This window comes from Pteropus alecto, unplaced genomic scaffold (genome assembly GCF_000325575.1).
Source record: "Pteropus alecto unplaced genomic scaffold, ASM32557v1 scaffold8, whole genome shotgun sequence".
NCBI lineage: Eukaryota > Metazoa > Chordata > Mammalia > Chiroptera > Pteropodidae > Pteropus > Pteropus alecto.
In genome coordinates, this window is record NW_006494609.1 from 15,715,823 (window position 1) to 15,728,751 (window position 12,929).

The following is a 12,929-nucleotide window of genomic DNA, read 5'->3' on the forward strand; positions in this document are numbered from 1 at the left end:
GGCTGAGTCTTGAGAAGTTCAATGATTTGTTGAAACCTAGTCCTGAGCCCAGGTCCTCGGCCTCCAGGCTCTACTTGGAGATGCTAACCTGCAGCGTGTGGGAACTTAGACTATCCAGAAATTGGTCTGGTATTTTGAAACAGCTCTTTGCCCAAATACTAGAAAATGGGACTGAACAGGGGAGAGGCAAAGGACAGAGGGGGCAGCTCAGGTTTGCTGGGCCTGAGAGTGCTGCCCGCCCCAGGTTCAGGGGTGTCTGGCCGGGGCCCCGTTCCCATGCTTTTGTAGCTCTGTCTCCATTCTCCAGCTGGAAGTTGCGAGATGCAGTTATGAGTGATGTTGGTGCTACGAGCCCATGTCGAAGCCCGAGTCGTGTGTTCATTTGCTTGTGGGTGTGTACAGGCTACTGGGAGGTCTGAGGGCTGAATTACATTGCGTACTCACCTTGCACACCCAGTCCAAACAGGAAACATGGAGCTCTGATGAAATGAATGAATGTGACATTTCTTTGTGTTTGTCTTTCTTGAAAACCAGAATGAGCGTGCTGCTGTGTGGACTGTCGCCAGGTAATAAAGCGCCGTGGTAAGAGTGTCGGCTCTGAAGGTTGTCCAATACCTGAGCTCGAACCCCAGTTCCATTACTTACCAGCTCTGTAGCCTTGGGAGAGTCACTTGACCTTTTTGTGTCTTGGTTTCTCTAACTGTAAAGTGGGGATGGTGATGACGCTGCCCAGGTTGTTGTGAGGATTAAAATAATTAACAGATGCACATCACAGGTCTCGGCGCTGGGAATGGAGGACATGCTCGGTGAGCTGGTGCAGCGTGGACCATGTCCTTCCCCTGGTATCCCATGGATACAGGATGAAGTCTGTACTCTGGGACTTGGCTCCTGTTCTCCTCTCTGGCTCCTCTCCTCTCGTGCCCTTCACCTACCTGCTACCCAGGTGTGTTGGTCACAGTCACATATACATGTTAACTAGGTGTCCCTGAGGATCTAACACTTAGATGGAACCCTTCATGGTCCCACAGTACAGAGAAGACACTTTCCATGCTGAGGGAGTTGGAGATGATCGGATGCAGAGTATCATTTCATGAAGGTGACCTGATGTTACTTCAGACTTGACGGTAACTAAGTGGAGGAGAGGCATTTGCTTGTGGTGGGGCTCGGCGGAGTTGTCGCCTTTGTATTTTACTTGATTGTATTTTTAGCTTTGATGAGTATTAGGTTGGATAATTACTCTTCCTTAGTATTAGAACCACATTTCTCAGTTTCTTGAGATTTACTTGAGCTATTTCATCAACGACAGTCAAGTCAATATTGCAGCCTTTCTTCAAGGAGAAGACGAGGATCTTCGCCGGCAGGACTCGGCACAATTAAGATCTAGAGAGAAGTTCTTCTAAGTCAGTAAAGATCCAGACAGAAAGCTTGGCTGCAAGAAGGAATCGGATATCCTGGTATAAAATCGGAAATCGGTCAGCTCGATTCAATTTTATTTAGGAAATTTAACTGAAGAATTTGTGTTACATGTCAGGACTCCAAGAGATATTTGCACAACCATGTTCACAGCAGTGTTATTCACAATAGCCACAAGTGTCCATTGATGGATGAACAGATAAAATGTGGTCTCTCCGTGCAGTGGAATATTATTCAATGTTAAAAAGGAAGGAAATCCTGTCTACGGCCACGCCACCCTGAACGAGCCCGATCTCGTCTGATCTCGGAAGCTAAGCAGGTTGGGCCTGGTTAGTACTTGGATGGGAGACCACCTAGGAAGACCAGGTGCTATAGGCGTTAAAAAAAGAAAAAAAGAAAGAAAAAAGAACTTCTGACACATGCTACAGCCTGGGTGAACCTTGAGGATGTTATGCTAAGTGAAATAAGCCAGTCACAAAATGACAAATATTGTATGAATCTGCTTATATGAGGTACCAAGAGTAGTTAAACTCATAGAGACGGAAAGTAGAATGGTGGGTACCAGGAGCTGGGGGAGGAGGGAATGGGGAGTTATTGTTTCATGGGGACAGAGCTATATTTCTACAAGATGAAAAGCTTTATGGGGATGGACGGTAATGATGGTGCCGTAAGTGTGCATGTACTTAATGCCACTAAACTGTGCACTTAAGATTAGTTAAGATAGTAGATTTCATGTTATGTAAACTTTACCTCAGTTTTTAAAAACTTTAAAAAGAATATGAGTCGCATTTCAAAACTTGGACAAGTGAAGGAAGTTTGTTTGATCCTGTCTTAGGCTGCTTTCGGTGGGATGAAATAAATGGAGATGTTTTTAGTAAGTTACTTCTGAGAATATGCCCCCTGAGAGGCCTGCTGTTTGAGGCTGCTTTGGCAAAAAGTTGGCTCATTAAAGTTGATCGTTTCTACTGGAACATTCTCCTCTTCCTAAAATGACTTGTTTCAATTCCTTCTAGAGGAGCCATCAGGTGGAAATATGGGGAACTAAAAAGAAAAAGATAGTAAGTCCGGCTAAGCCAGTTAAATGTATTCAGCTGGGACCGGTCTTTTTCTCTCCGTCTAAAGAGGAAATGCTGGTGACCCATTTTTGAATCATGCTTATTTCTAATTAAGCTGACGCTTGGCGATGATAGGTAGAGTGCTTATGCGTTTCACTGCTGGGGAGCACAAGCTGAAATTCCATTACGTAGAACAGTATATTATTTGCTGATCCACAGCTAAAATGGTATATCTCTGTGGGTGCCAGGAGACTGGCATGCAGGAGGGGTGAGTGACTTGGCTGGGCTGCCCAGTGACACTGCTCAGCCTTCCTTACTCACCTTAGTGTGGTGAGCTCCAGGCTCAAATATCCAGTGGCCTCCCTGACACCTTTTCTGGGGTGTCCAGCCGGCACCTCCAGCTTAATATGATCAGTGCAGATTCTTGGTGTCTTCTTGTACTCCTCCCCATGCCAGCTCTTCACCATTTCAGTGACATCACCAGCTGTCCAGGTGCACAAGCCAGAAGCTATCAATGTCCTTCTTTCCTGCACCCCACCTGTCTGACCCTTCTACCTCTAAAACATATCCTGAATCTGTCCACTTTTCTCCATTTCTTTATCACCTCCCCAGCCACCATCCTCCCTAATATAGTCTGGGATAATAGTCTAGCCTAGGGAGCTAGTCTGGTCTAAACTAGCCTTCCCTTAGCCCAGAGAAATGTCCGGTCTCTTCTGGCCTAATGGGCTTCTCTGGACTAGTGTAAGGGCATCGTACTGAGCTCCTGCTTTTCCGTTCTCCCACAATCCACACTCAATGCAGCCAGGATGATTTGTTAAAACCTTTTAGCAATGATCACATAGTAACCAATCATACAGCAATGTACACAAAACATATATGTAAGTATAGCAAATCATTATAAAGTGAACACTCATGTAAAGATCACTCAGGTCAAGACCCCCCAGAAGCTCCCCAGGGTGCTTTTACTCCAGTAATCACTGGCCTGACCTACATGTAATCACTGCCTTGAATTTCGTAAACTAGGTAAAATCAGTCTGTACGGAGATACACACATTCCTCTGTTTTCTCTTACTCAACATTAGTTTTGTCCACATGCTCCTTGTAGCTGTAGTTCATTGTCATTGTGATGATTTCAAACAGTGGAATGCTATGGATTTTATTGATCTGTTTGCAGCTCTTAGATATGCGGGTTGTTTCCTTATGGGGCTAATACCAGAAATGCTCCTGTAGACACCCGTGTTCATGTCGCCCGGTGTACCTACTTACCCTATCTCAGGGTGATACCTGGGACTAGAATTGTAGGCTCACACCGCCAAGCGATTTTCCAAGATATTCGTATCAATCTACATTCCCCTCTAGTGGATTTGTGAGTTCTACTTGCTCCATATCCTTGCCAACACTTAGTGTTGATGGCTTTTTTAATCATCGCCTTTCTGGGTGGGTGGCAGAGGGGGTGGTGTAGTGGTATCTCATTGGGTTACACTTCCCAGATTTCCGATGAGATTGAGCACCTTTTCATCAGTCCAATGACCACTTGCTATCTGTATAAAGTGACTATATGTTTTACTCATTTTTCTGTCTTACTGATTTGTAGAATTGTTTATATATTTTGGATATTAGTTCTTTGAGTTTTACTACAAATATCTCCCAGTCCGTGGCTTGCCTTTTTTCTCTTAAGAGTGTCTTTTGATAAAGAGGAATAATTTTAATATAGTGAAATGCATTTGTCTACATACTTCATATTCCCAGTGTTTTGTTAAAGGGTGATGTGCCGACCTCGAGGTCACAAAGGTGCTCTCCCACCTTATCTTCTAAAAACTCTATAGTTTTTCATTTCACAATCAGTTCTGTAATTTGCCTGGTTTCGATTTCTCAGAATGTTGTGGGACAGGAGTCCAATGTCACTTTTTCTGGCAGATAAGCTCCATGTCCTGTTAACATAGTGTGACCTTTTAAAAACATCAATCACGTCACGTTTCCCCCTTCTTTAATCAGTCATAGTAAATCCTCAAATGGCTTCCAAACCCCTTACCTCTTGCTTACCCCGCTATATAGCCATCTTAGCTTTAGTTCTAATGCTCAAGCAGGCCACGCCCATTTCTGCCCCAGGGCCTTTGCACCTGCTGATCTCGGTCCTTAGAACACTCTTCTCCCCGAGGTTTGCTTGGATGCCATCTTCTTATCTTTGATATCAATATCACCCTCTCAGACGGCCTTCTCTCTTTACCCTGTAGAGCTCTCCCTCCACTGCTCTTTTTCCTGTATTAAAAGTATTAAAAACATTCGTCACTATCGTCTCTCTCCCCATTAGAATATCAGTTCTTTGCAAGTGGAAATTGTTTAGCTCGTCGTCTGCTGTGTTCCTGGTCCCAGAACAGAGCCTAGCTAACAGTAGATGCTCATTTATTGTTGAAAGATTGGAGAAATCAATCAGAATTTTGTGAAACGAGAGATTTTGTGAAAAATAACCACCCCGTGCCACAAAGGACTTTTGGGAAATTCGAAAAGGTCGTTGACGCGTGCCGTGTGAATTTTCTACATTTAGCAAATACTTATATAGTGCTAGCGTGTACTAGGCACTGTTATAAATTGCTTACAAAACAGAAACGCATTTAATTTTTACAGAAGCCTTTTGATGTAGGTAATACTGTTCCCATTTTGCAGATGAGGAACATGAAGAAGAGACACGTTAGACACCCAAGGTCACCTAGCTGGGGATGGTGAGGAGCTGGGATTCAAACCCAGGCAGGAATCATGTGAAACATGAAAAACAGTGAAAACATGATTAGGACAAGAGAGTAAGGGAGCACGCTCTCTCTCTCTGTCTCTGGAGATTGGCGGGTGTCCTGGTAAGCAACAGTTTGCTGTAGCATCTTCCAGGCTGTTCCATGGGATTACGAACCCTGAGGGTGGTCCTTTGGTAAAGGGCACTGGAGAATATCATGTATCTTGTGTCCTTTGACCGTCACAGCCCACACTCCCGTGGTAGGGAGACAGCCTGCTGGAGGAGCGATGTCCTGTTGAACCCAGCGTCCCAACTCCCTGTGAGGACAGCCCTGCGTTCAGTGTAACTACTAACCGTCCATTTCTTAGTGTTCTGTGGAACACGTTTGGGGAAATAACACTATGCTGCAATAAATAAAACAGTTTATGTATGTTTAAAAAGTAAGAAAAAGACATGTAAACAGAACTATTATTACACTTTTGGTATATTTCCTTCCAGTCATTACGGGTGCATGAGGTTTTTTTTAAACATATCTGATTATGTTGAATAGTTTTCTATCCTGTTTTTCCTTCTGCTTAGCATTTGATTCATAAATTAACTTTATCATCTTTTAAAAGTTTACTTTTTATAATTGTATTATATCCCAAAAAGTGACCACACCATTAGGTAAACCAAACTGTTTACTTGAGTTGTTAGATTTCTGGGTGGTTTGTAACTTTTGCTATCATAAATAAATAGTGTTGAGATAAATGTCTTTTGTGAAAGACATGATCTTTTTAAATATTGACAATTGTTTCCTTAAGATACTGTCAAACTGCTTTCCAAAAAAAATTGTGCCAGTTTGCCATCTCCAGAATATAAAATTCTTTCTTGTTTTTAAATAAACTTTAGTGGCCCATTTCTTACTAGAAAGTTCTCTTACAAGGTAGATAATTGGCACCATGAATTTTTCCTATCCTTGCCATGAAACTCGTTTCCCATGTATTGAAACAAGACTATTGTTCGAGAACCATTCTCACTCATTTCAAGTTTTGTAACTTCTCTTTTCTGTAAGTAGTGGATATATTTGTTCCTTGACTGTCTTGGGGATTTTGTGGTTATACAACAAATGTGGATCGTGTTATTTAAACAGAGTAAGGAAAGGCCTGATTAAGTACTGAGATTCAGCATAGTTTCTGAGGGTGGGGGTACATAAGAGCTGGGCCCTTGGTGTGGGGGTGCATCCTTTCCTGGCTGAGCCCAGTCCGACCTTTGAGACACCCCCGCCCCCACCAAAGGATGTGTAGCCAATTCCTTCTGTTCACAATCGAGCAGATAGAGAATGTGAGTTTATTTGTTCCGAGTCATCTACATTTTAATAACATCTTGAAGATCCTTCCCTTCCAAATCTCCAGAGTCCAAATAGAAAAATCTTAAGGGATTTCAGGCATTTTAACTGGCTAGTGGAGAAGATATTTTGGACAAAAGTGCCTACCCAGTGTTCATAATGCTCATGCTTTATGTTTCTGCGCTGCATACCGATCTCATTTGTTCCTCACAGAAGTCCTGTGAGGGACAGAGAACATGATGACTGTTTCAGTTGATACATGAAGTGGTACCCCATCGGACAGCTGAGGAAGTGGCTTCTGGAGCGTGTGAGTGCTCACTTACTGGCCTGTGCATCGCCACCACTAGATCTGTAAGCCTTTGAGGGTGACTGTCCTTTGGTCCATGATCGTGGTGCCAGCACACTGCCCATCCTCCATCCGGTTTGAGTCGTTTGCCAGGGTGACCGAGCTGGTAAGCGGCACCTGGGCCCCTGGGTCCCGCTGTCTCTCCCTTTGCACCAGCACGCTTCCAGGTTATCACGGAGCCAGGCTGGGCACGAATATCTCCAGTGCCCAGCCTGGCTGCACAGCATCATCCTTGCACTTCAGGGGACAAGTCATCCTGGGTGTGAAAGTAATTAGAATAGAGCAGTAGGCTTTTAAGTGTACATTTGAAGTGAAAGGGAACCTTTTAATCTTATAAAAAATGATGGCGTTGCCATGCAGCCGGCCTCAGCTTTCAGGTAGGAGGCGTCAGGATGGAAAAAGCCACAAGTGTTCATGGCCAAAATGTGCCCATGGCTGTGGAGCGTTTCAGAAGGTTCTTCTACAGTTGGCATTGTTCCCCACACATTTCTCATCTCAGAGATGTTGATTATGTAATAGAACTTTTTTTTTTTTCTTCTGAAGATAGCATTTGAGAACTGCAAAAACGTTCCTTGCACTAGCTAAAAAGTATTTTTTAAAAAATCTTCGGCTTCAGGCATTCTCCTGAGAAAATGTCACGGGTAGAGAAGCAGAGTTGGGGAGGGAGTGGGGTTTGGAAAGGTAAAAAGGGGGGCAGCTTAATTAATTTTCTTAAAACTGTAAGATCTCAGGAACTTCTGGTTGCTATGTTGCTTTGTAAAAATAAAGCAAATGGAGATTGAAATGGACACAGATGGGGCGAGAAGGAACGGGGAGATCTTTCAAAGGCAAGGGCCACTAGATTCACTCTGTCAACAAGTCCAGCAGCTTCGCTCTTTGCCAGATGCTGGGGACAATGGTAAGATAAAAGTTCTTGCCCTCACGACGGTACAAGCTAGTGTGTTGGGGAAAAGAAGTAGTAAACAAACACTGTTTTTAGTGCAAAAACAAAGCAGAGTGATCATTATGGTGGGGAGTGGATGAGTCTAAATGATGCCGGTTTGAGTTGGGGTGTCTGGGGTGGGGTGGGGCGAGATGACGAGCCTGGCTTTAATGGTGTTGAATTTGAGGTCTCCATGGGTCTTCCGGGTAGAAGTGGCAGCTGGAAATGGAGGCTAGAGTTGTGGGGGCTGGATGTGGGACTTTAGGGGTGTGTGTGTAAGGGGGGGAGGGGCGGCAAAGACAGCAGCATCAGGAAGCACCCTCTTCTGGGGCCCGGAGGAGAACCCCGTGGGTGCCTGGCTCACAGGTGCTCCAGAAGAATTGGTTGAAGTAACAAATGCCAACAATGGCCTGGAGCACTGAGAAGCTGGAGCAGACGTGGTTCCTCTGCCGGGTAACTTGGGCGTGAGGCCTGGGGCTTTCCTATCCTTTCCTGGTCGGGCTAATGTAGAAACCCTGGCCTCAGCTTCCCTGTGTCATCCCAGTGTGATTCTGGGGGACCTAGTGTCTGACCTCGGGGGCCCGTCTCTGTGTAGCTCAGGCCTCTCCAACCTTCTCCCTGTTGCTCTTCCGGGTCCCTGGAGTGAGTGTCTGAGTTTCCTTTCCAAAATGCCTTACTGGCGGTACCTCGGCACCCCATCTTTCCAGGCACGGTTGACTTCTGGCCCCTTCCCGGGCTCTTGACTCCTGCGCGTGTCCCTTTCTCATTTCGTCCTTCCCCTCCCAGCACCTGGATCCCACCTCTCCCACGTCCACCTCTTGCTGCTCCGAAGCAGACTGGAGGTTGGGCAGATGAACCACGTGGGCAGCTCTAGGATGAACCAATCCCACTGAAATTTAACGTCAAGTCATGGAGCCAGTATATTCACACAGCCACTGACCCAAGCGGGCAACCATAAAAGGGATTTGGTGGGAGGGGTCACGGCAGCCGTGGTTTCTAACTTAAGGACTTCCAAGGAAATGGAAGTGTTGGCTTAAAAATAAGGGAACTGTTCTATGAAGTCTTGAGCCCTGTCATTGGTAACCCCCCCTCCCCCAATGCAGCACTGACGTCTGTGCCAGGTCAACACATTTTGCTCAAAAAATTTCACAGAATGAATGTGTAAAGAGGAGGCAGAATCTGCAATGCTATAGCTATTCGGTCAGCAACCACTGGGTGCAGACGCTGTACCAGGAGGCGGTGGTCTGCAAGGAATAGAAGAGGCCGTCGGCCTAGCTGGGTTTCTCTGAGCTTGTGTCCTCCCTGCCTTGGCCAGGCCCTAGTTAATGAAACTTGGAGCGTGCTGATGGATTTTAAAAACTAATAACAAAGAGGAAGAGAGAAGGGAAACCGAGGGAGGAAAAGCTCCTTCCATTTTTCAGACATTTGACTGTCTCCCTCTGTCCATGGGCGCTACACCGTGACGTGAGGACCACGAATCAGACAGACTGCTCAGCCTGGTCTGTGCCTGGAGGACAGGCCTGTCTCCCTCTGAGTCACAGGCGACAGTACAGCAGCGCTCCCCAGCCTTTTTGGCACAGGGGACCGGTGCTCCTGTGAGAGTCTAGCGGTGAAGCTGGGGCGGTGATGCTGGCGCTGGGGGGCGGCTGCAGATACAGATGCTTTGCTGGCTCACCCACTGCTCACCTCCTGCTGTGCGGCCCAGTTCCTAACAGGCCATGGGCTGGTACTGGTCTGCAGCCTGGGGGTTGGGGACTCCTGAGTTCTAAGACATGAGGATAGAGCAGGCCAGCTTGGGGCTGAGCACGAAGTTGGGGTACAGGAGGTTAGTGCTGTGCAGACACCTTGTCTGGAAGTGAATCTGTCCCCGCATTCCATCCAAAGGCGGGTCCGTGCGCTGTGGCCGGTTGGCCACCAACTCACGGCCAGTGGCTGCTGCTTGCCCAGCATCCCCAGAGCCCTAAGACACTTGACTTTACATTTACTTTGAATGTCTGCTCTGGGTTCAGTGCCCGAAGATGTGCTCTCCGCGTGGCCATGAGATTGCCCTTCTGAAAGCTCTCGCCATTCTCATCCCTCCTTTGAGTACAATCTCCAGAATTCTCCGTTGCCCTCGGATGAAGAAACTTCTCAAGCTGCCGTCTGGCACTGCTGGCTCTCTGGGCCCGCTGCCCTGGCTTCATCACTCCGCCCGCGTGGGTGTGCAGCCACCTGAAGCCCGCGGTGTCCCCTGACTGTGCCACCCTCGCCGCGTCCTGGCCGCCTCTGCCCTTGCTGTGTCCTCGTCCCCTCTGCGTGTCTTTCCCGCCGCCTCTTCCTGGTGGCATCAGCCTCATTCTTCAGCACCCGACGTAAACAGCGCCTCCTGACAACAACATTCCTGACTCTCAGGCAAAATTATTTTTGTTTTTCCATTGCTGCTTTTGTAACATAATTAGATTATAATTATTAGCGTGTCACATAATTAGCTGACCACGATTAGCTATCTTTCCAGACATGCTGGCAGCTCCTCAGCTCACCGCCTGACTCCCAGCCTGTGGCTGCCATGTGGTGGTCCCAGATCTTGACACAATGGACTGAACCCATGATGGTCATCGTTACCTCCTTGGGTGGCCTCCCAAGGTGACCTCCTTCTCTGGGCAGAGCTGTCTGCTAGGCTTTTGGGGACAGAGGGGAATTAGGAAAGACCAGAGGGAGGGGCGGGGAGAGCCACAAAAAGGGAATGGGATCCCTGCCCTTGAGGAGGATAAAGAGGCCGAGAAAGCACAAATAGTTATCCGTAAACACACAGGATGCAGAAGTGTGTACACAGACAGCAACACCTGTGTGGGTGTAGGGAGGAAACAGGACGACAGTGGCTGTGGGCACAGTCTGGTGACATTGGAGCACACAGCTCAGTGGAAAAGTCTGTGCTCACTTCCAGAGGCCCCACCTTTGTCCCAGGAGGCCGGAAGTGGGAAGGAAGGAAAAACTCGAGTGCACACTTGCCATTCCACTGGCCAGGCTCGCTCTTCCCCGGTCTTTGCACAGTAGGTTCCCCCTCCTTCAGGTCTCTGTCCCTGATCGCCCCAAGGAACTCAGAGCTTCTCCATCTGCCCCCTCTGGATGACAGTCTGCCCTAGGAATCAACATGGCTGTGACTCCTGCTTAAATGCATTCAACAGAATCTCAAACTGTACCCAGCACAGACCAGGTACTTAATAAACGTGGAGTGAAGCTGTCTCCTGCCCTCCTCCCCCCACCCCTGCTCTTCGAAGCCCAGCAGTCTGCTTACAAAACATACCCGTGGGTCTCTTTTTTCCATGCCTCGCTCCTGCCCTTCCCTCTGCCTGACCCTCCTCCCTCCCAGTCCTTCCAGCTTAGTTTATGTGGCACCTCCCTCATGGAGCCCCCCCGGATACGCCATAGATTGAACCAGGCCCTCCTCCCTCAGCACAGGCCACGGGGCATAGACAAACTTGCAGTCTGCCCACTGCCCCGTCTTGGGGACACCCTGAGGGCAACAACCACTTGCTCGTCATTTGGCTGCGGGCGCACAGTACAGTGTCTGGCATATGCTGGTGGTCACCGGGGAAATGTTTGAATTCATCTAGATCCATCTCTCTGGGCCCTTGGAGCCTTGATGAGATTGGGTCCTGGTGAGACCGGGTCTGTGGATCAGCTGGCTCTTCAAATATTAGGAGGTTCGCTATTGTCTTAATGACCCGCCTTTTGGAGCGGGCTTCTGAATAGGCTTGTAGCTCACGTTCAAGGCTTTCGTGTCTCAGGAGGGCTTAGGCTGGCACTCCACTCCCCTGAGCACCTGCATTTATGAAGCGGACAAGCGGAAGCCTCTGGTACTGGTTTGTGCTGCTGTTCAAGGCTTTCGTGTCTCAGGAGGGCTGAGCACCTGCATTTATGAAGAGGACAAGCGGAAGCCTCTGGTACTGGTTTGTGCTGCTCCCTCCCTCCCAGATCCTCCCTCATCTTCTCCTGAGGAGCACATCTCAGCTAGGTCTGGTAGGTGGCCTTCCTCCCGCCGTGAAGGTAGGTAGGGCTGCAGCTGTTCATGCCTCTGTCCCCAGGGCCCGAAGCTCAGAGGGAGCTCAGTAAAGATTGAGCCAACCTCACTCTCCCAGTGTCTCAAACATTCCCATGGTATGTGCTGTGACACGGAGGTCCCCAAGCAGGTCAAAGATGACCGTACAGCAGCCCCTGTTCATTGATTTCTTACTATGTGTCGGCCACTGTTCTAGGAATTTCACGTATATTGTAACTATTCTTATTATATTTTAGCTTTATTATAATATAATTGACACATACTAAAATTCACCTGTTTTAACTGTACAGTTTGAGAATTTGGGTAATTATGCACAGTTGTGTAACCACATTACAATCAAGATGTAGAAATTTCCTTCACCCCCAAATTTTTTCATGCCTACTTGCTTTCTATCCCTCCCGGACCCCTAGTCAGATATTTTCCTTATGATTTTCTTAATGTTTTCTTTTCTCTCATTTATGTTATTGTGAGAATACAATATATGATACATGTAACATACAAAATATGTGTTCACTGTTTGTGTTGCCACTAAGGCTTCCAGGCCACAGTAGACTATTAGTAGTTACGTTTTGGAGACTCAAAACTTATATGTGGATGTTTAACTGCTTGGGGGTCAGTGTTCCCGGTGCCATCATTGTTCCCCGGTCAACTGTGTTCGTTAGTGTAGGCGCTGGGGGCCGCCTTGTGACTTCACGCTCAAGGTGGGGTTTTCTTGCCCTGAACTGATACCCTCCCCATCCAATGTCTCCTCTGGGGGTTGGCATGACGGGGACGCCTTCAGGTCCAGCGTTGAATGACAGAGTCTGTGCTGGCGGGCACTTTCTGTGAGACTTCTCCTACCGCCCTCACCCCCGGCTTTCCCCAACCTCTCCCCTGCAGCGTAGGTTAAAATGAGGGGGTGCCCCCCCCCACCCCGCAGACACACCTACGTGTGCTCTTTCCTGCACACCTCATTGCCACCCCTGAGAAAAACCAATAAAAATGGAACTGGGAAGAGGCCAAAGGTACTGTTTTCTTTTAAACTTGTCTGGCTTAGGACTTGCCCTTAGGTGACAGTGTTGATTTTAGGGTAGGTCAAGGGCACAGGTTGTCTAAGCCAGAG

The 12,929-nt window shown here is 47.6% G+C and overlaps 1 protein-coding gene and 1 pseudogene across 2 annotated transcripts in view; both read left to right on the forward strand.

Moving 5' to 3' along the window:
- The window catches only part of SLC24A4 (solute carrier family 24 member 4), a 133,396-nt gene that overhangs the window by 26,195 nt on the left and 94,272 nt on the right, over window positions 1-12,929 (forward strand). The window lies entirely within an intron of this gene.
- On the forward strand, window positions 1,674-1,791 carry LOC112473724 (annotated as a pseudogene).